Genomic DNA, 27,770 nt, shown 5'->3' with positions numbered 1-27,770 from the left:
TTCCCTGTCTCGCTTCCCAGTGTTTCCTACCAGTGTTTCCTGGAATCCAATTCCAAATGGAGCTCTCGCTTTCCAATCTGTGTCTCAGAGTTGGCTTCCAGGGAAACCCAAACTAAGACAATGATCTTTTCCCAAATCAACTCAATTCATTCATTTCCATTTTCCTAGAACTGAAATTTTTTCCTCATTGAAGCTACAAAATTCCTGAGCAGTTTTTAGGAATTCTGTTCTCATTCCACCCATAACTGTCCACATAGTTAACGGGCAGCTGGTGCGTAAAGGTGGTTTAATTTGCCTCATGCAGGCAGAGTGACTATTCCACATCTTGATTGACCAAAATCACCAGTGCCACAACTAGAAATGTTTTCAAACATGCCATCTGGCTCCTGTATGGCTGAGTCTCATTCAAATGAACCCAAACTACAAGTGATTCCCATAATTATGACGCCCAAGTGTTCACTTTTCTGAAGCAGCTAATCTTTGTTTTACAGATGCACATCAACAAGAAGATGATGGGTTTGCTGACAATCCCAGTCACTAGATAATGCAGAGGGGATTGAAGAGGATAGGATAGGATCTGATTAAACGGTGGAATTTCCACCAAGGAGGAGAAGTTGAGAGGAAGCAATCTTTGCTACCTTCAGTGGAAACCAGTCCCAAACACCACAGGTCTTCCCAGAAGGAGAAAAACTTTATCCTCAGCAGGAGAACACTGCCCTCCATAACCCTTCCCACCTCATGCCTGTCCTGAACCCAATAGCTTCTACCATCGCAGGCAGCCAAGACCTGAGTAAATTACTTCACTCTTCTGAGCCTCAGTTTCCTCACTGAGAAATGGGAGTAACACTACCAACCTCATTCATTCAACAACTTCTTACTGAATGTCTACCATGTGCCAGACATTTGGAAGGACCAAAAAGAGATTAGGTACGTACACACATACTTAGCACACAAATGAGCGCTCAATAACCTTTAACTAAAAACATTAATTATCACTGTTACTTTATTTGATCCTCAAAACAAAACTATACTAAGACTGCTCTTATCTCCATTTTATAGGTGAATAAACCAAGGCTAAGAGAGGATCCATGAACTTGACTAGGGTTGCACGGCCAGAATTTGTACCCAGATCTTCTGATTTTAAGACCAGGTATACTTCCACTGCTCAGTGTCTTGGGGGGGGGGTCCCTGAACTATTTTAAAAAATACTCCCTGGGCTTCCCTGCTGCCACAGTGGTTAAGAATCTGCCTGCCAATGCAGGGAACACAGGTTCGAGCCCTGGTCCAGGAAGATCTCCCAAGCCGCAGAGCAACTAAGCCCATGCGCCACAACTACTAAGCCTGCTCTCTAGAGCCTGCGAGCCACAACTACTGAGCCCACATGCCACAACTACTGAAGCCCGCACACCCTAGAGCCCATGCTCTGCAACAAGAGAAGCCACTGCAATGAGAAGCCCGCGCACTGCAACGAGGAGTAGCCCCCACTCACCGCAACTGGAGAAAGCCCGTGCGCAGCAACAAAGACCCAATGCAGCCTAAAATAAATAAATAAAATAAATAAATTTATTTTAAAAAATACTCCCTAAGGGAGTAGAGTGTAGACCAGAGGTCAGCAAATGTTTTCTGTGAAGGTTCAAATAGTAAATACTTGAGGCTTTGGAGCCATTCTGTCTCTGTTGTACCTACTCAACTCTGTCGCTATAGCACACAAGCAGCCATAACATAATGTAAACGGATGAGCATGACTGTGTCCAACTAAAACTTTATTTACAAAACCAGCTGTGGGCAGGAAATCACCTGTAGTTTGTCAGCCTCTGGCGTGGACGAAAAAGCCTGAGCTCTGTAGCTGGGCAACGCGAGGTTCAAATCCCAGCTCAGACAGTACTAATGCATCCTCAGGCTACCTAAACGTCCTAAGCTGTGCTTAGGCAGGCTTTCTAGTCGTTAGTCAAAGGGGAATCATAATATGTAGTTTGTAGGGTTTGTCAAAGGTTCAGGGTAAGGCTTTGGTGCTTAAACCCTCCTAGTCATTCCTCTTCCCCTCTGGGTTTCTGCTGAGGAACCAGTCACTTGAGGATCTGGGGACGGATAAGAAACAGAGTCTCAGCTTTATTAATGGCCAGACACATGCACAGTGAACAAAAGCAAGGGTCTCGAGGAGAGCACAGACAAGTCCCGAGGTCTGAGTGAGACCTCCTATTTCTCGACCCCAAATCTAAATCTTGGGATAGGCATGTTCATCTATGAGAAGAAAGCCATGTGGCAAGGTCATCAGAGCAGACCCAGAGCCCATGGACCCCACCAGCCATGTGGACCTAGACGGCCAGTCCCTACTTCCCAGTGGCAGGAGGAGCAGAGATCTGGCTCATGGAAACACAGTTACCTCACTCACTGGCAAGATGTGAGCCAATGCTGGACAATTGGGTTGCCAACCATACAGGGGGTACAGAGGGGTCTGGAAGCCCCCTGTGTGGCCAGGGGAGCAGTGTGGGGCATTCCCTCCTTCAGGCATGATTATGAAGACCCACCATGACACCTGGCACAGAGAAGGCATCTTGGGGTGAGTCCCCTGGAAGCAGAGCCTGAGACAGGGATTCAGAGGCACATGATGCATTGCGGGAATGCTCTCAGGAGAAACCAGCAATGGAGGGAGGGAAGGAGAGGGGCCCAGGAACGATGGGGTTTGGGATAAAGTCTAGCCTTAACCTGATCCACAGGGGCCTCTGGAGCATAAGTTACACTGCAGTGTTGACCTGGTTTGGGGCCAGGGGCTGACATTTTGGAAACCTGGGACCTTTTACAGACAGAAGTCCTCACTAAATAAGCACTCTCTTCTCTTCCTCCCCACCTTCCTGCAACAGGTTCCCCAGTAAATGACGACAGAATGACCTTTGTCATAAACAGAAGATTTCTCAAATACAGTTTTATCTTCACCCATGCATCACTGGTTGCCAGTCCAATGAGAGTCTGAAGAAGGGAGATCAAAGTCTAGGCTTTCGGGAGTTCCCTGGTGGCCTAATGGTTAGGATTCCACGGTTTCACTGCCATGGCCGGGTTCAATCCCTGGTTGGGGAACTGAGATCCCACAAGACACAGGGCACTGCCAAAAAAAAAAAAAGTCTAGGCTTTCACAGGTGGTAATGTTCTCATCCTACCCTTACCCCAAACCTCATGCCCCCTGTTATAGAGGATCTAGTGAACCATTTCGTCCACCTGAGGAAGTGTTGTCAGGTTCCCCAGGAGCTAGAAAAGATGTGTTTTGCAACCAGGGGGGAAGAAAGGAAAGAAACAAGAAACAGAGATTCTGCCTTGTGCTTGAGAAATACGAGTGTTTATGTGCATCCTAACTGCAATTGGCTCAGGTGCCATATGCTCATAGTTAAAGAGGCTGTTGTAGACACCGAGACTAAACTAGAGCCCTTTCAAAACACTATGCATTATGCAGGCTCCCGACACAATCATTTAAACACAATTATTAAACAGTCATTTCTGGTGGTTTATATTCCAATCAATTCCACAAATGTTCGTCAAGCACCCACTGTGTGCCCAGCACTGTGCAATAGTCTAGAATTCAAAGATGAATAAGAGGTCAGAGGCTGCTGGGGGAAATTGATGCATAAAGAAGCACATAGAATACAACACAGCTGGCTGTCGCAGAGGCAGGCACATAGAGAGAGGGGAGCTGTTGTTTCTGCCCAAGCAGTTCATCGCCTTGGGGGCTGCTGATGGGGGGCTGGGTCTACAAGGAGAAGCAGGTCACAGGAAGAGAAAGGTGCTCTAACATCACAGAGGCAAGAAAGGGCATGGTCTAGAGGGGTGAGTAATTTGACATGGCTGACGTATCACCAATGTGGGAAGAGGAGAAGGAGATGATTATTATCACCGGCCAGGCCCCAGCATGAATGTCACCTCCTCAAAGAGGCCTTTCCTCACCAGTCTACTAAAATATTGTTATTTCCTATGGCCTCTCCCTGTTTTGCTTTCTTTGCAGCACTTAACACTCTCTAAAGTTACCTTAATTACTGGTTTATTTGTTTGCATTCTCCCCAACCAGAATATAAATCGCTTATAAGAGAAGGGCCCCTGTTTGTCTTATTCATTGTTGTGTCTCCAGCTCTTAGAACAGGGCCTAGTGGTACTCAAGACATAATGTTTTTAAATGAACATTGATTTAAATCAATTGAGATGAATAAATCAATGAATGGGGGATTTGCAACCTGAGTTTGTGGAATACTTCAAACCAGTAGATCCACTTTATATATGTTAGTTAGAATAACACGAGCTGCAATAACAAATAAACTCGACAGTTTTAGTATCTTCACCCAATAGAAAGTGTTCTTGGTTGTAGGTGGTCTTCCTCTACCTACTGATCAAGGACCCAAGCACCTTCCATTTTGTGGCCCTACCATGTCCCAGGGCCTCGATGTCCTTTGTTTCCAGCCAGTGGAAGCAGAAAGAGAGCCTCGGCTCAGAAGTGAAACACATCACTACCAGTTACATCCCTTTGGGAAGAACTAGTCCTATGGCCCCATCTGGAAGCAAGTGAAATTGAGCTAAGGAATCTCTGGCTGGACAGGCACCTCTCAGTGACAACACCACACTGTGGGAAGGGGAGAATGAGTTGATGGTGGACAAACAGCAGTGTTGGCCTCAACAGCCCTGGGCTCAGAAAGGCGAAGCTATTTATCCTAGAGCATGCCACTCACAAATGGTGTGACTGTCCCTTCAGTTTAAGAAGTGGCCAAGTCCCTCCCGTCCCTTAGCTCTCACTTATGACCCCAAGCACTGGGGTCAGAAGGTGACATTTCTTGACCTTGCCCTAAGATGCTAAAGAAATTTCTTATCAGACTCCTGTAGCCCCTACAAGCAGAGGTTCATTTGTCCTGTTCCAGGGGCAAATACAGATCAAGTTTTTGAGCTAAAGGGTCAAGAAAGGAATGTGCTAGGATTTTGCCATGAGTAGAGAGAAGACGCCAACAGGTGCAGAGGACAGGATGCTAAAGCAGAAGAGGGAGTTTGCGTCCATCCACAGCAACCCGCTAATAATAATAACAACGACAACTGGCAATGATTTAGCATTTTCTGTAGGCCGGGCACTGAGCCAAGTGCGTTATAATCATTCTTTCATTTAATCTTCAGAAAACCTAATATGATAGCTACTGTTATTCCCATTTTTGCAGATAAAGAAACTGAGGCTCAGGGACTTCCCTGGCGGTCCAGTGGTTAGAACTCCAAGCTTACACTGCAGGGGGCACAGGTTCGGTCCCTGGTCAGGGAACGAGGATCCCACATGCCACAAGGTGTGGCCAAAAAAAAAAAAAAAAAAAAAAAAAAAACGGAAACTGAGGCTCAGAGAGGCTAAGCAACTAGCCAAAGGAGACCCAGCCAGTTAATACAAGAGGTGGGATTTGAGGAGTTTGGTAACAGAGCCTAAACTTTTCAGCATCTCATTCAGTGGTCTCTGCAGTTAGTAGGGCTGGTGGCCAAGGCTGAAACATAGACCACGGAAGAGGTGTGGTCCAGCAAAGGTCGTCATCGTCAGTGATGGCCTACCATCTTTTCTCCGGAAGGCACCTGGGGGAGGTGGAACTCTGTTGGCTCCGAGGAGTCAGAGTGGCCTCTTTGCTCTACCAGGAGAATGAGGCATCTTTAAGCCTTGGGGTACCTCCTGGATCACAGTAGGGCTTGCTCCACCTGCCCTAACATCCCTGCTTTGCCTCTGATACATGAACATTTTTTCTTTGCCCTCCTTGCAACAAACTGCGCTGCACTTCTAAGCCAAACAGTGCGACGTACATTCAAATTACAGTCCTCGCTTATGATTATTCGGGCCTCTTAAGTAACCAGTCATCGTGACTTTGAATGAGTTTAATTATCAGGGTACTTCAGTGCATAAATAACTATGCACACCCTGTTAGCCAGGCTGATGGCTCTAATTAACTCCAGCAGTCTGGTCTCATCTGGTAGAAACCATTGGAATTTGGTCCTGACACTTTACACTGCATTGTCAGGACGATTGGAAGGGTTCACCCAGTGGAACTGCAAATCCCCAAGCCTGGACCTTTTCTGGAAAGACTCAAGTCACTTCTCTTCAAAGGTCAACTTGATTAAAAGCAAAAAGAGATGATAATTTAAAAGAAAAACTTCAAAGAGAGCATCCATTTTCGGAGTGCTTTCAGACACAGCATCTCACTTAATCCACTCAGTGACTGTAGAGGCATCATCCTCCTACTCAGTGCTAGAAGGATCATCAATATTACTGAATAAATAGAGATTCATAGATGAGGAAACTGAGGCTCAGAAGCCGGTCCAAGCTGACGCTGTTAGTCTGGGGCAAAGCCTGGCTCTTGATTTCAGATCTGCCGACTCAATTATCAGATGGAGAATCTGGGACCAGTGAGGCAGCCAGCATCCCCACCCTAGCTCATCCTCCCAGACCTACGTCCAACAACCTTGAAAAACATCTCCTGGCACCCAGGTCCTTCCAGCTCCATCTTCTGCCCTGAGGTCTGGAGCAAACTTGAGGACCACCCAGCCACATACTGCAGCAGCAGTGGGTGGTCAAAAGTCCAGACACAGGTCCTAGCACGTCCCAGAGCATCTTCTCACTTTTCTCTTTGACCGAAACCTCGTCCCCCTAGGCTCAGAGGGTAAGAGTCTCTCCAGCTATCTGCCTCCTTCCATGCCACATTACCAAGAGTTTCTTGACTTTTTTTATCCAAGGACTACTTTGGCAATCTGTTGAAATCTATGAATTGCTTCTCAGAATATTTTTAAGTGTGTAAAATAAAATACAATGGATTACAAAGGAAATGAAAGATAGTAAAATACAGTTATCATTGTGTTTTTAAAACGTGATATGGAGACTTCCCTGGTGGCGCAGTGGTTAAGAATCAACCTGCCAGTGCAGGGGACACAGGTTTGATCCCTGGACCAGGAAGATCCCACATGCCACGGAACAACTAAGCCCGTGCACCACGGCTACTGAGCCCGCATGCCACAACTACTGAAGCCTGTGCATCCTAAAGCCTGTGCTCCGCAACAAGAGAAGCCATTGCAATGAGAAGCCTGCGCACCGCATCGAAGAGTAGCCCCTGCTCGCTGCAGCTAGAGAAACCCCGCGTACAGCAATGATGACCCAACGCAGCCAAAACTTTTAAAAAATTAATTAATTTTTTAAATGTGATATGGGAATATATTAATGCATTAAACAGAGGATCTATCAGAGGATCTAAAAACTTTCATAACTTCAAAGTAGTGATGAACATGAATGATGTTTGAGATCTCTGCAATAACTACAATGTGAAATAAAATTAAAATATCGGTGATTTTCATTGGTAACAAAGTCACAGATACTGCTAATACTAATATAGTTTGTTATCTATGTTTAATAATTGAAGAAAATGGCAAATTTCAATTAGATGTTAGTCAAAATAAAAATATAATATTTTCTTAAGTTCACAGACTCCCAGAATTCTATCTAAGACCCTTCAATGGACCCCACATTAAGAATCCCTGCTCAGGGGCTTCCCTGGTGGAGCAGTGGTTGAGAGTCCACCTGCTGATGCAGGGGACACAGGTTTGTGCCCCGGTCCGGGAGGATCCCACATGCCGCGGAGCGGCTGGGCCCGTGAGCCATGGCTGCTGAGCCTGCGCGTCCGGAGCCTGTGCTCCGCAACGGGTGAGGCCAAAGCAGTGAGAGGCCCGCGTACCGCAAAAAAAAAAAAAAATCCCTGCTCTAATCCCAGACTGAATCACCCCCTTGTAAAAGGAAGGAGAGAAGAGCTTTCTAAGTCAGCATCCTTGACCTAGGCTGCCCCGAATCTGCATCCATCCTCACAGGCTCCTTGAGCCTCATCATCCCAGTACCCTGCCCCCACCTGTCCATTTAGGCTCTTTCCTAGAACCATGATTTCATACCTGCCATTAGCTTTATTCCTTCTTTTATCACATCCCTTCTTACTAACTTTTCTCTTTATTTGTACAAAACCACACCCCACAGTTCTTTCCAGCCTCCAGCTCACATCACCCCTTTTTATAGCATCTTCACTTGTGTAAAGTGCATATCACACTTTACACAGTCACAACACACATTGGCAAGAGGACGCCAGCCCCCACTCATTTACAGCAGCCACCTCAAGTCCCAAGCTGGGGCAGCCTCTACTGCATGATATCCATCACTGCCCCAACTAGGGGAGAACCAGCTACTGCCTTGGAGGTACCCTGTAACATACTACGAAGACCAGCCCTTTCTCCCTGAGCTGACCTTACCCTGTGGTAAGACGCATGGACTCTGTGTGAACATCAACGTGATACTCACGTAGGATAGTGACAGATTCGCCTCAGTTAAGTAAGAGTACGTGTTCATACACTGACCTAGGAACACTTCAAAATGAAAGGAAGCCAACAGGAAGTGCGTTGGAGAATTAAACAATCAATAGGGCAAGTGTGTGCAAAAGAGGAAACAGGGATGCCTTTAATCCCTGAAGACACACCTTCCCTAACCCAACCCTGGCCTCCAACCCGCCCTGTAGGAAGGGACTTGCTCTCTTGCCAAAGCTCTGTCCTCTCAAATGTAGACTGAAAACTTTGGAAATTATCTGAGCATATGCTTGAGGGTTTTCCAACTTAGTTCCTTTTGCCATTTGCATTTGGGATTGAGCAAGGAGTGGCGTTTATTGGATCCACTCATGAGTTCTCTTGGCTTTTTGCAATTTGTAATCAAAGAAATGGTTAAGATCCACATCTCTGGTTCCCAATATTTCCAGATGGGCATATGCAGAATAGCCAATGCCTCTCATTGTTGCTGCTGCTGTTTGTTTTGAGGACATACAAAGTTGTACAAACAATGGTTGATTTTTAATTAGGGAACTCTTCAAACCATCAAAACTTTATAACAATGGGCAGGAGGAAGATAAGATCTCACACTGCTGTGTGCATTGTATCCAGAACCACCAAACAACAACAACAACAAAAAACACAGCTAACCTCTAGTGTTTTAAGTGTCTGACATGTAGTTTCTCCTATAATCCTCACAACAAAACTGAGATAAATGGTATTTTATCCTCATTTGACAGTTAAGGAAATGAACTCAGGGAAGGGAAGTAAAAACTTAAGTTCACACAGCTAATAAGCAGCAGAGCTGGGATATGAACTCAGGCACTCTTGTTCTAGCCTGTGTGCTCATAACCACATAGATGTATAACATGATAGAAGAAACCCTTCATTTAGGAGTCAAAGCACCCAAGCTTTAGCTGTAGCTCTACCAGGAGTTAAAGCATCTAAGCTGTATCACTGGTTCTGCCACACACTTGCTGTGTGACCATGGGTAGGTCACTCCCCCTCTCTGAGTCCCATCCTGCCTTATTGTATCGAAGAGTATAACACTCATCCTATATTGTGAGGCAGGGAGTAGGTGTTAGCAGGCAATGAGAGCCTTGCTGAAGGTCAGGAAGGATGTGGAGGAAATGAGGGGATGCTGAGATCTGTGGCATCGTGGGAGGCAGAGAAAAATGCTGATATGAAAAGAGATTTTTTAAAAAGCAGGGTGCTGACAAACCTCTCTGAAACGTACCCAACGAAATACAGGTGCACCTTAGCCTCACCTTACCTTCATGGAAGTAGAGAGGAAGTGGGATGCTGATAACCCTACTGCCACTTGCCCAATTAGACCCAAGTACCCTAGAGAATTCACCAAACCTTGGTGCACCCTCCTTGAAAAATGATGCTGGTTACCCACGCATACAGCTGGGGTGGTGCGGACTTCTGCTGCACACCAACTTGCATCTGCGGTGGGTCCTCAGGTTCCAGGATGCAAGAAGGAGCCCCCAGAAATGAGCCGAAGCTGCTGCTATCAGAGGATCAAGATGCAGGAAAAGATGAAGGAAAACAGCCTTGCTAGATCTCTCCCAACTGACTAGTCCTTTAGGGGAAAAATGAAGCTGGATGCCTATCTCACTCTTGACACCAAAATAGAATCCAGACGAATCAAAGATGTAAACATAAAAAGGATGTGCAGAAGAATACCATAAGGACATTTAGGCAAAGAGTTTTATAGCTCCAGAATGGTGAGGACAATTTTTTTAAACATCAAGTCAAGAATAGAAACCAAACAGGAAAGACTGACAGATTGTACTACATAAAAATATAAACCTTCTGTTTGACCAATAAATAAACTTGGAAAAATATTTTCAACATATGTTACAGACAAAAGGTTACCATTACTCATAGAGACAGAGAACTTTACCAAAAAGTAAGGGAAAAAATGAACATCACCAAAAGAAAAATGAGTTAGCATATGACCTAGAAATTCCATTCCTAGGTATATATCCAAGAGAAGTGAAAACATATGTCCACACTAAAACTTGTACATGAATGCTCATAGCAGGATTATTTATAACAGCCAAAAAGTTGGAACAACCCAAATGTCTATATATAAAATGTGATATATGCATGCAATGGAATATTGTTCAACAACAAAATGAAATGAAGTTCTGTTTCTTCATGAATACAACATGGATGAACCTTGCAAACACCCTAGGTAAAAAAATAAAAAAGCCAATCACAGAAGACCACATCTTGTATCATTCCATTTATATGAAATGTCCAGAATAGGCAAATCAATAGAGACAGAAAGTAGATCAGTGATTACATGAGGTTCAGAGGATTGGGGAAAATGGAGAGTGACTGCTAATTGAGGTGTAGAATTTCTTTTTGGGATCAGGAGAGTATTCTAAAATTGATTGTGGTGATGGTTACACAATTCTCTGAATACACTAAAACCCATCAAACTGTAGTCTTTAAATGGGTGGATTATATAGTATGTGAATTACATCTCAATAAAGCTGTTATATTTTTATAATTTTTAGAAACACTTATTTATTTATTTTGTCTGTGCTGGGTCTTAGTTGTGGCATGCAGGATCTTTGTTGCAGCATGTAGGATCTTTAGTTGCGGCATGTGGACTTCTTAGTTGCAGCATGCATGTGGGATCTAGTTCCCTGACCAGGGATTGAACTTGGGCCCCTTGCATTGGGAGCGTGGAGTCTTACCCACCAGGCCACCAAGGAAGTCCCAATAAAGCTGTTATATTTTTAAAAAATCAATGTTCTTGATAATAGGATCAAATTTTGATTCAAAGTAAAAAGATATTAAACTGGAAGAATGGAGCCAATTATAGTGAAAGTTTAATTCCACAATGAAAATACAGACACCTCGAAACTTTAAGTACCAAATAACATGTCATCAAAATATATAATACAAAAACTGTTGTAAATACAAGGAGAACTTGAAAAAACAAGGACTCAGTTCTTATCCCATGACATATCAAGGATACTAAAGATAAGCAGCTCTACACAGGACCTAAGTAATCAAATTGATGAGAGAACCAATAGATAAACTTCAAACTCTACACCCTCAAAAAAGCATATTCTTTTTAAGTACCTATGGAATACTTACAGAAGTTAACTCTAAAGAAAACCTTAGTAAATTCAACAAAGTAGAAAGAGTACATAGCATATTTTTCAAATACAAGACATAAAACCTAATAACAAAAACCTAGCACAAAAGTTGACACAAACAAAAAAAGAAAGAAAACCATATCACTAAGAAATAAATTACCTCTTGAAATACTTTTGTTTCAAACAGAAATCAAAACTGAAATTGCCCTAGACTGTATGCTCTACAAATTCTAAGACTTGGTTACTCCTTTCAAGTGTTTTGCAAGCCGTACTTTTCCAAAGAAGCATAACTAGATGGATGCTAGGTTTCCATCCCACTATATGTCATTGGCTCCAGTTGATGTTAAAACTAACCTATGGGGCTTCCCTGGTGGCGCAGTGGTTGAGAGTCCGCCTGCCGATGCAGGGGACATGAGTTCGTGCCCCGGTCCGGGAGGATCCCACATGCCACGGAGCGGCTGGGCCCGTGAGCCATGGCCGCTGGGCCTGCGCATCCAGAGCCTGTGCTCTGCAACAGGAGAGGCCTGCATACCGCAAAAAAAAAAAAAAAAAAAAACCACAAAATAAAAAATCTATGCCCTTTGACCTGTCCTTGTACACCTAACTGTGCCTTCTTATTACTTTTTTACATAAGTCCATTTATTTCTAAACCATCATGAAACCTACTTTTATAATTTATTTTCATTCTTTCTGTTCAGTAATTCTAGTATTAAAGGCAATTAATTTTCCACTGATGGTAGCTTTGGTTGCTTCCCAGAAGACAAACATTTAAAACATTTTTCCTGATTATGAAAGTAATATTTTTTGTAAATGAAAAAGTAAACATTCAATAATGTATGACTTAGATGAGAAAGTACTCTGTTTTCTATCATTTTGCCGCCTACCACAACACCCACTCCCTTAACTAATGTTACAATTTGAATATTCCTTCAAATTTGTTCTAGAATATACATGTATATAATAGTAATCTCTCTTTAACTGAAATGGAATCATACTTTCACACCTGATATAGAATTATTTTCACTTAACCATATAAATGGCAACTTTTCGTATTAGTACATACAGGCTTCTCTCAATGGTAACATGTGAATACAATCATTAACAGGCCTGCCATTGATTGATGTTTTGGTTGTTTTCAGTTTTGGGATATTACAAATACTGCTGCAATGAACATTCTTACACATCTTTGCACACTTGTACAAGTATTGATACTATAAGATTTGTAGTTTTCTCATTATTATTTCACGGGTACCAAACAAGATTGCCTAAGACCACAAACAACGTTGTCTAGGACCACAAACCCCATTTTAAAATAGCATGATAGGAAATTTCTTGGCAGTCCAGTGGTTAGGACTTCACACTTTCACTGCAGAGGGCCTGGGTTCAATCCCTGCTTGGGGAACTAAGATCCCACAAACCATACAGCAAAAAAAAAAAAAAAAGCATGATAAAAGAAACCACAACTGCATGCCTAAAATGGTTTCAGGATAGGTGGCAAAGAAAGACTGCCCCCTCCCAAGACAGCTACAAATAAAGACCTAAATGAAGAAAAAAGTAGGAAGATTTCAGTTTTCTAAATGTGTGAGACCAAAGTTGTAGGTTTCAAAACTTTGGGGGCACCACAGACTGCCTTCTCCCTACTGACTCTCAGCGGTCAGTGCAGGTAAAAATTCACAAGCACGCTGCTTTGACCATTCTACCAGTCCATGTGACTGCACAGAAGTAACCATGCACTGGAGAGGCAAATTCCAAGATCAAAGCAAGCAAGGAAGACTTCTGCTGGGATGCTGTTGCCACTCTTACTGTTGCCAAGGGAGACTGAGCCCACCTGGAGTGGGGAGCAGAATAGGGAGTCCACACAGAGAAAAAATCCTATCTAGAGGGGACAACAGGAATAACTCAAGATAACAGGAAGGAATTCACTTGAAAACAGAAAAAATACTGAGCTATTTATTTTTAAAAACTCCAAGAGCTCAAATTTCAAAAAATGTTAATAATAAAATAGATAAACCAGTATACTATCAAGCTGAGCAAAGTCTACGTTGGCGTAGAAGAAGGAATACCAGTGGGGTGCAAGGCAAGGTGTGATGAGAGATAATACGGGAAAGGTAGGCAGGCGCTAGATCATGGAGAGTCCTGGGCACCACAGTAAAGCATGTGGACTCGGGCTTCCCTGGTGGCGCAGTGGTTGAGAGTCCGCCTGCCGACGCAAGAGACGCGGGTTTGTGCCCCGGTCCGGAAAGATCCCACATGCCGCGGAGCGGCTGGGCCCGTGAGCCATGGCCGCTGAGCCTGCGCGTCCAGAGCCTGTGCTCCGCAATGGGAGAGGCCGCAACAGTGAGAGGCCCGCGTACGGCAAAAAAAAAAAAAAAAAAAAAAAAAGAATGTGGACTCTCTCCAGGGGACTTTTGGGACTAATTGCACCTTTCTAAACAGAGGAGTAAGTTTAATGAAACTTAAAAGCTTTTGCACAGCAAAGGAAACCATAAGCAAGACAAAAAGACAACCCTCAGAATGGGAGAAAATATTTGCAAATGAAGCAACTGACAAAGCAACTGACAAATCTATCTCCAAAATTTACAAGCAGCTCATGCAGTTCAATATCAAAAAAACAAACAACCCAATCCAAAAATGGGCAGAAGACCTAAACAGACATTTCTCCAAAGAAGATATACAGATTGCCAACAAACACATGAAAGGATGCTCAACATCACTAATCATTAGAGAAATGCAAATCAAAACTACAATGAGATACCATCTCACACCAGTCAGAATGGCCATCGTCAAAAAATCTACAAACAATAAATGCTGGAGAGGGTGTGGAGAAAAGGGAACCCTCTTGCACTGCTGGTGGGAATGTAAATTGATACAGCCACTATGAAGAAGAGTATGGAGGTTCCTTAAAAAACTAGAAATAGAACTACCATACGACCCAGCAATCCCACTACTGGGCATATACCCTGAGAAAACCATAACTCAAAAAGAGACATGTACGAAAATGTCCATTGCAGCTCTATTTACAATAGCCAGGACATGGAAGCCACCTAAGTGTCCATCGACAGATGAATGGATAAAGAAGATGTGGCACATATATACAACGGAATATTACTCAGCCATAAAAAGAAATGAAATTGAGTTATTTGTAGTGAGGCGGATGGACATAGAATTTGTCATACAGAGTAAAGTAAGTCAGAGAAAAACAAATACCATATGCTAACACATATATATGGAATATAAAAAAAAATGGTTCTGAAGAACCTAGGGGCAGGACAGGAATAAAGACTCAGACGTAGAGAATGGACTTGAGGACACGGGGAGGGGGAAGGGTAAGCTGGGACGAAGTGAGAGAGTGGCATGGACATATATACACTACCAAACGTAAAATAGATAGCTAGTGGGAAGCATCAGCATAGCACAGGGAGATCAGCTCGGTGCTTTGTGACCACCTAGACGGGTGAGATAGGGAGGATGGGAGGGAGACGCAAGAGGGAGGAGATATGGGGATATATGTATATGTATAGCTGATTCAATTTGTTATAACGCAGAAACTAACACACCATTGTAAATCAATTATACTCCAATAAAGATGTTAAAAAAGAAAAAGATTATATAGATTGGGTTTGCTTTAAAGTTAACCTACACCCCACTTTGTTCCAGAGAAGATTTAATGCCACTTAAGTCAAGGTAACAGATGTGGAAACCTGTAAAAGCCCCCCACAAATGTGAAATCTGACCATTGATGACTAGCACTGACACCTTCTTTAACACCTGGGTGTTTAGTGACGGTTTGCAGTGCTGTGCAGGGCAGGCAGAGGGGTTGACGTTACCCAGCAGGTGATTACAAGTGTGACCTTGGGGCCCAGAAGAAAGGCCAAGGTTTAAGAAACAAGTCTGGGAGTGGTGAGCTCAGTGGGTCTGGAATCAGGGCACTCACTGTGAGCTAGACGCTACGCCAGACCTATTGTACCTGTTTATCTCATTTAATGCTGGAAGCAAACTTGCAAAGAAACTGTTATTTTTTTTAAAAAAGACATTAAAGATGAGAAAATGTGAGGCTTTCAGAGGTTAATTAGCCTCATGGGTGGGAATCCGAGGGCTCACGCTGACTTCTCTGTCCTTTTCCAATGATGCATAAACACTCTTGGTCTGAAAGGGCAGAGCTGTGGTTCTACAGAAATATGGCCCCAGCACCTCTGCCCATCTGCAGCCCACACAGGGGTCGAGGGCTGCCTGGTGGGGGAAGGCCACACTAGCAGGCGGTGCTTCTGGGGGAAGAGCAAGCCTTGCCTCCTCTCTTTGTGGTTACTCATTCTCTTTCCTCTAGCAGCAAGCAGTCCCTGGATTCCTCCCTTCCCTGGCAGTGGAGAGCGTAAGACCCTGCTGGTGGCTCTCATGTTCCCCTCTGTGGTCACCCCTGGCCTCATCTCTCAGTGATGCTGACCCCACTGCCCCTCCCAGGGGCCTCACTCAGCTGCAGGTCATAGCTCAGTCTTGTGGCTGCAGTGGGACTCCTCTCCACTGAGGCTACGACTCTCCCACTAGGCTTGCACAAGGGTATTTCATTGTTAACTCCTTGCAGGTGGGTTAGGCAGGACTTTGGAGTTGGTGGGATTCTTTGCCCCTCCAACATCTCCAAGGGAAACAGATGTTGTGTTGAACCAACAAACATTTGACAAAAGTCCCCAGTGTCAATTTTAACTAGTCACCTACTCTTACCTTTGACAGCCAGCCACCTCTCTGGTTCCCAATTCCACTTAATCCTAAACTTGGTGTTTCTGGCTGACCCCAGGAGTGGGGAAATCCTGCTAGGACCCCTCCACCCACACTCACCCCTGAGATGACTTTCAGAGGTCGGGCATGGCTTGGCTCTATGCCAGGACCCCTCACACTAACCTGGTCCAGCCTTCATTCCGTTTCTACTGAGTCCTGTGGTGCCCACCCCAATTCCCCACCCCCCATATACGCACACACTTCCTATGAGACTGGCTGTCCTGGGTGACCACCAGCCACCAGGAATCGGGATCTTTAGGGCTGGATCTTGGGCAGCCAGTTTTACCCAGGACAGCAGGAGGAATAAAAGAAGTCAGAATCTGTGGGTTCAAACGCTGGGGGCAGCAAGTATAAATCCCTGGTCTGCACTAAAATCAGGGTCACGGAAAGAAAGAGGAGGGGGAGGGAAAGAGCCAGGTCAGAGCAGGGAAGGAGGTAGGGGAGGCAGAGCAGAGGCCCGGAATCTCACCGATGCTTTGTGGGCTGCAGGTGAAGGATGCTCGTGAGAATCCTGTCAGCAGAAAGGGCAAAGCCAGGTTTGGGGCCAACAATCAGGGCGTGCCAGGGACAGGGTACAGCCCCTTGTGTCATGGTGTCTCAGTGGACCCATGTCCCTCCCCAAAGCTGGGGTTGCCACCTCAGTCCAGAAGCAAGTCCTGGAGCACAGATCAGCATCCAGGAGCTGGAAGAGCAGGACTCAGAAGCAAAGAAGGTTCTAGAGTCTCAGGAGCAATGCTCAATGAGGCGTGCTCGGAGCTCACCTAAGGGAGAGACACTGCAGTTCAGGGAGGCAGCAGGGCCTGCCCACAGTCTGGGTCACTTGCTCAGCCTCCACTGGCGCTCCACAGGGAGGCATGGTCTGATCTTCGGGCACCCTTGGAGACCCCCAGGACCAGCGCTCAGCCAGGGTCTTAGAGACTCGCCTTGGGTTGGCTCTATGGGAGGTGAGGGTCCTGAGCAACCTGGCCCCCCTGCCAGGGGTTTCCAGCCCCCAGTCCTAAATGAGTACATGCTCATAAATATTTGCTTAATAAATAAATGAGGTGAAGGGACAGGAGAGACTATAAGGGGAAAAAAAAGGCAACAATCATAAGGAAAATGGGAATAGTTTTGAGTAGCTACTGTGTCATCGGCATTATACAGCAGCCAGGCTGAGTGAAAGGGGGAGTGTCTTTCCAAAACGCAAACCAGGCCGGGACATCCCCCTGCTTAAAAGCCTTTAATGACTCCCTACTGTAATCAGAGCAAAAATCTAAATGCCTTAAGGATGCTTACAGGGTCTCCTGTGAACTGGCCCCTAGCTGCCTTTCCAGGCTCACCTCTGGCTAAACCCAGCCATACAGCCCACCAGCCGGCCCTGCCGGCCCTGCCCTCTGCATCCCAGTCTATTGAGTATCAGACTTACATTCATACTGTTCTGCCATTGCTTTTTTCATTTAATACATCATCGACATCTTGCTACACCCACATTTAGGTACATACCTGACACTTTACATGCACAAACTCATTTAATCCTCTCAACAAATCTGTGAGACAGGGCTATTTATACCCATTTTACAACCAAAGAAACTGAGGCTGAGAGGTTAAGGGACTAGACCAAAGTGATATCTCATGCTAAGCTATGCTCCTCCCATGGGGCACCGGCCAATCAGCTCCAAAGCTGACAGTAAGCACAGGACAGCAGGGGCTATAACAGGCTTCTCACAGTCTAATAGCTGGGCCCTCAGAAACACTGGGTGGTGGTCTTCCTTTAGACAGGCCTGTCAGGAATATGACCGGGAAAACTGGCCTGGGGTGACCAACTTGTCACAATTTGCCTAGGACTTTCCAAGTTTTAGCATTGAAAGTCCCACATCCCAGATAACCTGTCAGTCCTTGTTTTGAAACTCAAAAGTTCTGCATCCTGGGAATACCCCCCCCACCCCACCTCAGTCCCAAATAAGTGGGATCACCTAGTCACCCTCACTCAGGTCACTTTCTTATCCATCAGATGAAGTGTCCAGGGATCAGCAGGGCTCCTGGAGCTGAGCTCAGAGGCAGTATTAAAGCTACAATTCAGATCATCAAACTGGGTAAGACATCCATTCAGGCACAGCAAGACACAGCCAGAAACTGAGGCAGAGGGAAAAGGAGCCCCCATGATGGTCAGGGGCTGGCCAGGAAAGGCTGGAGCAGGGCAGGGCAGAGGGGAAACCCCGGTCTGCATCGTCGGCTGTATTATATATATGCAGCTGTAACCCCAGTTGCTAGCACAGTGTCTGGCACGTACCAAGAGCTCCATGCATATTGCATGAGTGGATACAGGCATGCCATGCTGGGCCATCACAATTCAACAGCCGACTTCCAACAGATCCTCAGACCACCAACGGGGCCCAGCTCAATGGTACAGCTGCTAACCCACGAGTTGGATTATGGGAGAAGATGCAAGGGGCCGGGATGGACAAGCTCATTCGAGACAGGTTTGGGAGCCTTTCTGCTAGAGGGCTGACAGCTGCTGATGCTTCAGAGGAGAGAGGCTGCCTTTTCAGAATCTGGCCATGTCTTCTTCTCTTAGGCGAGCCCAGGCAAACATCACCAACAAGACAAGCCTTTCACTGAGGCCTTCTCCAAAAGTCTTCATTGTGAGTAAGCCACCATCTTTAGGTGAAATTCAAGGCCAGTCGAGCAGGGTTTTCGTTAGGCAATCACTTCTAACTTGTAAAGCGCTTTTAACAGCCATTACTGCAGCCACTACTTGCCTGGTTTCTTCCCGGGTCAGGCCTGGGAAGCAGCAGCAGCGCCATCTGGTGGCCCTTTTGAGAACATCAGAGGGCTGTTTCAGCCCCTTCACCCAACTGGGTATGCACAGCCCATGCTGAGAACCCACAACTTCGGATATCTTAATAAGGACATCTGCCCTACTATTTAACAATCTAATCCACCCTTTATAAAGATCAAAACCATAAAATCCATCCCCAAATTCAGTGTGAATTCAGTGACCTTTGTGTTTTCAGAAGACTCAGAGCTTCCCACGGTGAGTCGGCCTTTGCTGAGCTAACTGGGATGCGATACCCAGGGGCCAACCAGAGAAAGACGACACTTCCCAAGTACTCACGCCTTCCTATGGAGGCACACCTTTCTGCTCATAAAAGGAAATATGGTAGTTGTCTGCCATGCTGCTTATAGCCTAGTCGGGATGTCTGGCATAAGTCAAACAATTCCTGAAATAACAGTGCCCCGGAGAAAGTGCTATAAGGGAGGACACAGGGGCCATGAGCCAAGGTGATGGGGCAGGAAGTGTGATATAGTCCAGGGGATCGTATAAGGCTTCCCCTGTGATGCTTAAGCCCAACGTAAAAGTCTGAATTCTCTTCCGGGAAACTCAGACAGGACAAGAGCTTATGGTGCATTATTCTACAAGCCTGAGGGAGATGATGGCTGAGAACAATGGGATTTGAAATGGTCTCCAGTTTTGGGGGTGTTTTATCTGGTTCCCTTTCACGACCCCACCACCACCATGAGATACACACACATCCACATACATGCACATGCACAACTGATTTCTCATCTCTTTGTGCTGAAGAATTAAATTACGTGCAGATGAGAACTGCAGCCAGATGGAGTCCTGCTCAGGTAGGGAAGAGCTGAGAGGTTCTTTAAAAGGAAACTTTATCTCCGAGGCTCAGACAAGGTAAGTGTGTAGAACAGAGGCTGAGACAGCCCCAGGGCAGTGAGTCTCCAGCCTGAGTCCCCCGAGGAAGGGGAGATGTGTTACAGCTCAACACAGTTGGGTACTTCAGAGGTGCAGAAATTCAGGGACCTTCAAACTCAGCTCCTTCTGTTACTTGACAGATAGTGGAATGCATATGAGTCTTAGAATCAGACAGACGTGGGTTCTAACCCTTTGGCTCCTGCATGATTTGACAAACTAAATTCTCTGAGGCATCTCATCATTTGAAAAATGAAATTAAGAATCTCTATGCTGCAACGGAGACACACTCTGTTCTCGTCCCCAAGGCTGGGCTCCTTCCCCTGAAAGTCCCTGCTTTCCCTTGCCCTGCATGATATGGAATTGTTTCACTAAATATTATTGGTTCTTTTTTTTTTTCTGGAAAAAGAAACCCTCAAAATTCAAGATTTTTAATTTGTATCAATGTTGTAAAGAGTAGATTTTTAGAACATGTTTTCCATACTGATATATGTAAATCATTGAATAAATAAGCTAGTAGAAATATACAGCTCTCCTTTGCAGAAGAATATCAGTTAATAAATGCAGAAGGAATGATGGAAATAGAAAATCACCAGTAAGCAAACTCCATGGTAATAACTGTCACAAGCAAATACCGTGGAAAGTACAATGAGAAACGGGATATTTGCATAACTTCAAAGTATCTCCCCTAAGATACTTATTAAATACAAACAGGAAAATAGTAACTTCATAGTGAAGAAAGCTAACAGACACAAGTAATAAGACATTTCAACATCTGTGATATGATGTCCTGAGAAGCGCATAACATGGCCTCTGTGATATTCTTGCCAAAAATGCATAACCTCAGTTGAATCATGAGAAAACACCAGACAAACCCAAATTGAGAGTCATTTACAAAAGAATTGGCCAGTACTCTTCAAAAATAATCAAGGTTATGAAAGACTCCTCCCACCCACCCCCGCAAAAAAAAAAACCCTGAGAAACTGTCACAGATTAGAGAAAATTAAGAAAACACTACAACTAGATACAATGTGAAGTTCTAGATCGGATCCTGCACCCAAAAAAGGACATTAGTGGAAAAACTGGTGAAATTCGAATAAAGTCTGTAGAATAGTTAATAATATTATATTGATTGCTCAACATCACTAATTATTAGAGAAATACAAATCAGAACTACAATGAGGTATCACCTCATGCTGGTCAGAATGGTCATCAAAAAGTCTATAAGTAATAAATGCTGGAGTGGGTGTGGAGAAAAGGAAACCCTCCTACATTGTCAGTGGGAATGTAAATTGGTGCAGCCACTATGGAAAACAGTATGAAGGTTCCTTAAAAAACTAAAAATAGAGTTACCATATGACCCAGCAATCCCTCTCCTGGGCATAAATCCCAAAAAGATAAAAACTCTAATCTGAAAAGATACATGCACTCCAATGTTCATAGCAGCACTATTTACAATAGTAAAGATATGGAAACAACCCAAGTGCCCATCAGCAGATGAGTGGATAAAGAAGATGTGCTATATCTATACAATGGAATATTACTCGGCCATGAAAAATGAAATAGTGCCATTTGCAGCAACATGGGCTAGAGATTATCATAGTAAGTGAAGTAAGTCAGACAGAGAAAGACAAATATCGTATAATATCGCTTATATGTGGAATCTTAAATAAAGGGTACAAATGAATCTATATACAAAACAGAGACAGACTTACAGGCACAGAAAACAAAGGGGAAAGTGGGGCGGGGGGGAGAAATAAATTAGGAGTATGGGATTAACAGATACAAACTAATATACATAAAACAGATAAGCAAAAAGGATTTACTGTATAGCACACAGGGAACTATAGTCAATATCTTGTAATAACCTATAATGGACAATAATCTGAAAATATATATATATATATATATATCCGAATCACTTTTCTGTACACCTAAAAGTAACACAACATTGTAAATCAACTCTACTTCAATATAAAATAAAAGTTAAAAAAAACAAAGATGATATTAAAAAATAAATAAAACAAATATATATATATTCATGTTTTATGTACATATACTTAAATGGAATTCTAATATATATATACATATATATGGTTCTATGACATGCTATGTATCTTAGATTATATATCTGTCTTGTTTTCATGACTGTATAATATTCTATTATAATGATAAATATGTATTTAACCAATCTCAGATTTGTCTCCAATTTTTCCCTATTATGAATGATGCTGCTATACAAGCTTGTGTGTGTGTTGTATGTGTTTCAGTGTGTGTGAATATACGTAGAATATAGATAATTATATATAAATATTATATATAGTATTATATAAGTATGTATTATATATATAGAGAGAGAGTCAGAATGAGAGAACTTGAGTCAAAATGTAAAAAAAGTTTAAATTTGGAGCATACTTCCACCAACAGTGAAGGAAAGTGACCATTTTCCCATACCCTGACAAATAATAATTATCAATATTTTTCCAGTTTTTCAATAGAATGGGCAAAAAATGAATTATTTAGCCTATCTGAATGTCACTCCAAGGCCTCTGCCCATACTGCAAGGGAGATGTGGGTGCCTTGAGTGAAGTTCCGTCTCTCTGCTTGATGGCCAAGTTACTAGGCTCTGCAGTGGCCAGTCTCCAGGAAGGCCCCCAGTGATCCCTGTCTTCTGGTATGCATGTGGATTTCCCTCCCTCACTGTATCATGGTGGGTCTGTGTGCCCAATAGCATAAGGCAGAAGTGATGGTACGTGGTTTCTGAGGCCAGTTCATAAAAAGGCATGTGGCTTCCCTTTGTTCTCCCTTGGATCACAGCCCTGGTGGAAACCAACTGCCATGTTAAATTGACCCTCAGGCCCCCTATGGAGGAGGACTCATCAGTATCGCACAACGAGAAACCGAGGCCTCCTGCCATCAGCCATGTGAGTGTGCCACCTTGAAAGCAGTTTACCCAGCCCCAGTTACATGTACAGACAATTGCAGCCCAGGCCAACATCTTGATTGCAACCTCATGAAAAACCCTAAATTAGAACTACCTAGGTAAGCCACTCCCAGATTCCAGTGCTCAGAAACCACGTGAGACAATAAATGTTTGTTATTTTAAGCCTCTAAGTTCTGGAGCAATTTGTTATGCAGCCATAGATAACTAATACACTCTCTGGGCCTCACCTTCCTCATCTGTAAGCTATGAATGATCATAATATAAAGCCCACTTCACAGACAGAAAGTAGCTGAAAGCAAACGCCACCTGCCTGGCCCACAGCACTAGTGTCGGTTCACCTCTCTCGTTGCGAGGCCCTTGTCACAGGCTGTCAGGCGCAACTAAACAGAGAGGAATGTTTTGAGTTGCAATGCCTTTGACCTTGTCATTTAAAATCCGGGTCAAATCAGCTTCTAATTCATTTCCAGACACATCATTTTGAGAATGAAGCGGGGAGGGAACTTTGTTGCAATGTGTTCTCTGCCCTTTTGTGTGATGAAATTACAAAAGCAAACGTCCAGTTGCTCTTGTCTTCAGAGAGCTGTCAAACTCCTCTCTGAGTGACCAGGGAGTGGCTGCTGGGAACCCTGGCCAGTGATGGGCTAGTGTAGTGTGGAGGACTGAGGAGGGAGAGCCTGGCCTTAGTGTAGAAGTGTAGATGCCAGTACAGGAAACACACCTTCGTTTCCAAACAATGTGGACACACATACAAAAGATAAATTGCTCCTCCCTTCTCATCTGACAGACGTTCCCAGCAAATGGACTGAGCCCAGTGGTAGTGGGTGTGGACAGAGGAAACCAGGAACCATGAAAACCCCAAGGATGCTGGTCCCCAAGCATCCAGTCCAGTGGACTGACCTAGGGACACAGGAACAACTGACTGCTCCTCTCCCCTTGAGCAGCCCACACTCTGTCAAGGCAGGGCAGCTTGGGGCCTCACTGGAGCATCCTTGGGGGCCCAAGCGCCTCCTGCTTCCCTCCCACGGGTCAAGTTCCACCCAGGCTGTAACTACCAGCGCTGCTCTCCACTCTGCCATCTGGTGGCCAGATCCGGAAATTGCAGCTTTCCCACAGGACAGCCACCTTCAAAGGCATGGGGATATCTCCCTCCAGCTGTGTTAGCAAATATTTCTCCTCTTCCCAAAGAGTGACCAGGATCTTTCTGCTTAGTCCTCCATGCCAAAGAACTTAGGTAGATTTCCAAGGAAGAAGTCAAAATGTTTTAGATAGACACCATTCTGAGTCTTACTCAAAATGATTCCTCACCCTAGCTGCCAGCCAGAGCCTAGGTTAGAGCCTTTGTCTTGCCTCCAGCCAAGCTCCCTACTCCCCCCAGGACACTTTTCCTGGAAAGTGGAGTGGCCTCTGTCCCTGCCTTTGTTTCATTCTTAATAACTATGTCCAGAGCCATTAATCCCAACAGTCTCTCCATCCATCCCCTAAAAGTACTGTGAGCTCTAGTCACTGTGCCTAGTGGATAAATCCACCCACCCCAGATGCCAAAGGCCAGAGGCCACCTCTTTGAGACCATTCAGTTTCTCAAGAAAAGACTACCCCATTTTGCTGCTTGGCCACTCTGCGTTGAGGGAGGGAAGCTGACTTTTCTATAAACAAAATTCTGTTTAATTCCCATTTTTCAGCCACACGCCTTCAGCTTAGCCTCTGCTGTAGCCGACATCTTCAGGGCTCATGCACTTCAGCAAAATTTCCTTCAGACATCATCTGCCGTCTCATTCCTGACCTCTAGAACTTTCTTGAAATCTTTTACCCACTAATGATCTTTCTCCTGTTCTTTGCGTCACCGTGACTTGCTTCCTTTTTCATTTCTATAGTGGGGTCTCAGGAAGGAGAAGAGATAAATACATATCATGAATCCACCATCTTAACCAGAAGTCTCTTCACATTTTATCGTTTAGAATGCTTTCAGCTGCATGTACCAGAAAAACTAATTCTAGTTGGCCTATTCAATAAGGAAAGGTATAGGCTTGTGTAAAAGGAAGGTAAGATGGGCTCTAGAGTCAGCTTGATGTAGTACTGCAGCTCCAGCCCCCCGAATCCCCTGAGGATGCTGCTCTACCAGGGGCAAATGGCTGAGCAATTCCTAACTACACACCCACACCATGAACCCAGAGGATGAGTCCAAGTCATTCAGTAGTGCCAAAGCCTCAAAGTGGCAGCCAGCTCTACGAGGGAAAGCATAGCTCTGACGGGGACAGGGCCAGCCTCGCAGGCTAAGGCAGATTGGGACATATGTGTCCTGGGCCCCTGGAGAGTGTCATTTAAAGAGTTCCCATCCTGAAACAAGGGCCATCTGGGAAGAAGCAGGACCACAAGTAACCTCTGTCTATTCAAGCAGATACAAGTAAGCTTTGGTAAGATGAGTCAACTATCAGACAGCCAGCTGATGGGAAAGGGTGGCAGGACCTGGAGGGTAAAGCAGGACCCTTGGCCTCAATGGGCCACGTAACAGACCAGTCAGGTGCCCAGATAGGATCCTGCTTAGACAGATCCTACCACACTGTATATACCGCACAGAATACCACCATATTCCTCATTTTATAGAAGGTGAAACTGAAATACGGAGAGTAACTGGCTTGCTCAAGGTCATACAGCTAGCAATTTCATTTACTGAGAGTCGGCCCTGGAAATGACCCATCCTTGTCTGAAAAAGGAGGAAGGGGAGGGAGGAGAGGAGAAGAGGGACATTGGGATTTAAGGTGGAAAGAAACATTCTCATTGAAGAAATGTGTTGGCTTTAGGTTCAGGGGCCTAGGATTCTGGTTCTCACTCAACGGTATCCAACGTGTGACCAGGAGTGACGGCCATCCCCTTCTGAGATACAGTTTCTTTCACTGAGATTCAGGGAGACAGAATAATGCCTAAGTGCATGTAAATAGTAAATGCTAGAATCAGGGCCCAATTTCTCCAGCTGGAGAAGACCTGACTCTTGAATCCTATGGTCTGGGGAGAAAGGGGGATGGGGATCCCCAGGTGGAAGTGGTGTATGTGGCCGGCACAGAGGCTAGAAGTCGTGTCCTGGGGACAAGCTGCGTGAGATCAAGCCCAGCTTCAAGAAACTGGCTGCAGTTAGGGATAGGAACCAGGTGTGGAGGCAAAATGTTAATGTAGGGGACTGAGGGCACCTAAAACTGAGGACCAGAGGATCAGGCAAAGGGGTGCAGCCCGGAGAAATCTGGAGGTGACGTGAATTGAGAGCAGCTGCTGCTTATCCAGCCCCAGCACAGGCTGGCCAAGAGGAGCAACCCTTTCTACCCCACACAGAACACGTGAACCCTCAGCAAACCCCAGTGAACAGAAGCTATGGGACCCTAGTCATTCTGGAAAGTGAAGAAACTCCCCTCGGGCTCCAAGACCTGGGAAGAACTCATTCCTTCCTTCGTTCTTCCCTTGGTCCGATATTTTTAGGTCAGCCATACAGAGGCCTTTTGTTGGATGCGGGGGCGGGGGGTGGGGGCCTCAGAATGGTCCTAGAGAGTTCAGATGCCACACTCCAAGAAAGGCAAGGAGGAAAGAACCATGGAGCCCATTGGGGGTGTGGTGATACCCAGCTGTGGCTCTTCCTTCATTCACTATTGTCCTGGGAACAACCCAGCAGGTGCAGATTTGCAGCGTGGAATGAAAAAGCAGGCCTTGTGCTCACCCTGCTGGGGTTTTTGGAACCACACAATATGTTTGATTGAAAGGCTCTTTTAGAAGCTTAATTTTTTTAACATTAAAGAATTAAATCAATAATGTCTCCATTTGGCTTCTCTGTGATTATGTCCTTTGTGTCCTGTTTGTTATTTAGTAACAAGCTTTCTAAAAATCACAATCTATGTCATCTGTACCAAAGATAGCCAAGGGAAGAGGGAAAGAGGAAGAGAAAGGAATATCATAGGACAAATACCTACTATGTGCCAGGCACTGTTCCAGTGACATTAAATCCATTGTCTGAGGTCGGCCTCCCCACAAACTCAAAAGGAACTTGTGGCTGTAATCCTTATTGGATAAATTAGGAATCTGAAGCTCAGAGAGGAAAAGAGACTTCTCCAGGGTCACACAAAAGAGCAGAGCCTGGTTTAGAACTCTCCAGTCTGTTGGATTCCAAACCCATCCTCCTCCACTGCTTTCTTTGTTAATTTCTTCCACTTGAGCCCCTCATCCAATAATAGGACAACTTTGTCCAGCTTTGGCAGGAAGCTCCCCTGTTTCCAGGCATGGCTCATGGAGCTGATGGGAAAGATCTTCGCATCTACCTGGCTGGGCCCCTCAGGACTTCCTGAATAGCCCTTGGGATGGGAGGGGGAGGCCCAGATCTCCTGTCTACAGAGGGTCAGGGAATTAGCTTGAGAAGCAGAATTTTAACGTGCAGGGTCCTCAATTTGGGACCGGGAGTGGGGTGACTGTGACAGGGTTTAAATCCTAAAAGAAAATAAGTGATGTCCTAGGACTGAACGGCCAGCTATACAACTGGAGGCAGGAATCTCAGCTTCTAGAGACACCTTTGCTACTATCTAGCTGGGATACTTTGGGTGAACCACTTTTCTGAGACAGAATTTCCTTGTCAATAAAATGAGACCAAGGCTCTCTTCCAGGAGGGTTGGAATGATTAAATAATAGGTTGTACAGAAGAGTTTTGGGGGGTTTTCCTACATGGTGTCCACAGAAGGGGTCAATGTTGTGACGCCCTGTGCTGGGGCCACTGGTTGGCATGGGGACGCAGAATAACTCAGTGGTCAGTGTGCTGGGTGAGGTTTTCCTGTGTCTCGTATGAAGATGTGTCCTTGAATCATAGGTCAATTGTGTGATCACAGATACCCACACTTAAGGTATAATAACAACTTAGATCAATTAAATCAAAATACTTGAG

This window comes from Grampus griseus (genome assembly GCF_964374135.1).
Source record: "Grampus griseus genome assembly, chromosome: 14".
Classification (NCBI taxonomy): domain Eukaryota; kingdom Metazoa; phylum Chordata; class Mammalia; order Artiodactyla; family Delphinidae; genus Grampus; species Grampus griseus.
This window is presented reverse-complemented; position numbering follows the sequence as displayed.